Source organism: Mandrillus leucophaeus, unplaced genomic scaffold (assembly GCF_000951045.1).
Source record: "Mandrillus leucophaeus isolate KB7577 unplaced genomic scaffold, Mleu.le_1.0 Scaffold575, whole genome shotgun sequence".
NCBI lineage: Eukaryota > Metazoa > Chordata > Mammalia > Primates > Cercopithecidae > Mandrillus > Mandrillus leucophaeus.
Window position 1 is genome coordinate 237818 of NW_012106197.1, and position 2609 is coordinate 240426.

Below are 2609 nucleotides of genomic sequence, written 5' to 3' on the forward strand. Positions count from 1 at the left end.
GTCTTGGTAGGTCCCCGGTGGGACAAGAGCATCTCAGTAGGTTCCTGACAGGAGGACAGCATCTCAGTGGGTCCCTTCCTGGCAGCATGGCTCCTGGGGCCTGGCTTGCAGGGATGTCCCCAGGGAGCCCTGGAGGACTTGGCTCTGGTAGAGAAAAAGCAGCTCCAGGATTTCCTGGCCAAGGTTTCCTGCATTTTCAGATGCACAAAACATGCACAATTTAGTAAATATGTAAAACAGTTCTATGGCATAGTGGGAAACTGGAAGAAAACCTGGGGTTTCTACTAAAACCACGGACGGGATCGTGTGTAACCAGCCTGTGTTTCGCACAGTCATGTGGAGGGTGGTGTTGGGGCCACATCGCTTCACATGAACCCAGTGAGCACAGCCTGGCCCCAAATTCTTTGGCCTGAACTTCTGAAAGACACGGATGGACCCGTCTCCCTGTGGACAACCGTTCTGTGGACTCTGTCCTCTGTCCCACGGCCACATTCAGTAGGTTTTTGGGCAGAGACTGCCTTGAGATTCAATGACCTTGTGTCTCTGGTCCCTAAACTGTCACACACCTGTGCTTCTTTGGGGCAAAATGTTTTTGTTTGCCTAGCTTGTGACTTTTAACAAGACATGCGATTTTCTGCATATCTTTCATTACGTAATTACTGAAGTATCCCAGACACATTAGTTTAACCTCGCTGAGCCTGGAGAGTGGTTTAAAATGTTCAGTTTTGTGGCTGGAGTGAGGCCCCAGTAAAGGAGACACTGGTGATCATTGTTTACAAACAGCGGCCACCACAGAACCGAGGGCGCGGGTGGTGGATGTTTGTGAGTGGATGTTAAGGGGAACTCATGTGAGGAGCTGTGGCCAGGGCAGGGCATCAACCTTCACTTAAAACACCAGCTGAAGGCAACAGGGACTGGAGGAGGCCGCGAGCTCCGTGCCACACTCGGGCAGCTCTGCATTTCCTCTTCGGGAACACCCTGACAAGAAGGGGAAACAGAGGTTCTCGGCGAAGCTCCCGTGACCAGCACAGATGAGCCAGAGAGCCCAGGAGCGGCTCTAATGGGTCAACCACGTCCCCTGCATGGACCTCCCGGACCCCGGCTCTGTGTCCTCTGTGGATGGAGGACGTGGGCTGGGTTGGCCCTGGGATAAGCCAGGACTGGGACTACCCTGGCCAAAGCAGAGGGAGGGGACATGAATGAGGGGTCAGCCACCCCCGTCCTGGGAACAGATGCCAGACCAGCTGAGACTCTAGTTACAAATCGAGTAGTAACTTCAAAGACCGGCCACCACTGCGGGATGCACGTCAGCACTAATTATATTAAGATTGGGTTGTTGGCACAATTTAAAAAGAACAAAGGGGAGCTGGAGACACTGTGGGAATTCTCACCTTCCTGTTCCAGCTGTGCTCTCAGCATCCCTCTTCCTGCTGACTCCTCAGGGGTAACAGCATCAGGACCAAGCCCAGGCCACACTGAGAGGGATGCACCACCAACTGCAAAGGGTGTGACTGCACTGTCATCGTGGCCCTCATCTGTCCAGTATTCCTGCGAGGCCCCTGTAATTATAAGCAGATGCCATGTATTGTTTGGCCTTTAAAAATTGTGGCACAATATATGTAACAAAAAATTACCATTTTATTCATTTTCAAGTGTGTAATTCAGTGACCTAAGTGTCATATTGTTGTGCAAACATGGACACCATTCATCTCCAGGACTTTCTCATCTTCCCAAACCGAGACTGTCCCCATTAAACACTCACTCCCTATCCAACCCCTCCACCCCCGGCACCTCCATCCCGCTCGCCGTCTCTGTGACTGTGACGACTCTAGGGACCTCATAGAAGTGGAATCAGACAGTATTTGTCTTTTACGATTAGCTTCCTCCACTTAGCACCACACCCTCAGGTTTCACCACATCGTACATGTGTCAGAATGTCCTTTTGAAGGGTAAATCACCATGTTGTATGGATAGACCACATTTTGTTTGTCCGTTCACCCATTGAGGGACTCTTGGTTGTTCCCATGTTTTCACTGTTATGAATAATACTGCTGAGAACATGGGTGTACAGGCATCTCTTTACGAGCTGCTTTCAATTCTTTTGCATACAGATCCAGAAGCAGCATTGTTGGGTTATGTGGTAGAACCATGTTTTCATCTTTTGAGGAAACGCCCTACTGTTTTCCATAGTGGCTGCATCATTTCACATTCCCCCCCACGCAGGAGAGTTCTCACCGCCGCCCTGCTGTACCGACGCTGGGTGTGGCGTGTGTTGGTTAGTAGCAGCGGCACTGTTGGGGGTGAGGTGTTGTCTCACTGTGGCTCTGAGCTGCGTCTCTGGACAGTGAGTGATGCCGAGCGTCCCACTTGCTGGTGGAGCCTCCGTGTGTCTTCTTTGGAGAAATGTCTATTCAGGTCCCTTGTCAACTGTTAAAATCAGATCATTTTTACTGCTGTTGTTTAACTGTGGGAGCTCATTCTGTATTGTGGACATTAACCCTCTGTCATCTGTGTTATTTGCCGGGTTTTCTCCTGTTCCATGAGTGGTGTCTCGGTTGCTGACACCATCTTTCGATGCACCCGTGTATTCAGTTCTATTTGCCGGGTTT

The 2609-nt window shown here is 50.6% G+C and overlaps 1 protein-coding gene across 1 annotated transcript in view; it reads left to right on the forward strand.

Annotated features, from left to right (window-relative positions):
* Positions 1 to 2609, forward strand: part of LOC105552798 (contactin-associated protein-like 4) — a 193941-nt gene that overhangs the window by 30628 nt on the left and 160704 nt on the right. The gene's annotated exons all lie outside the window — the stretch shown is intronic.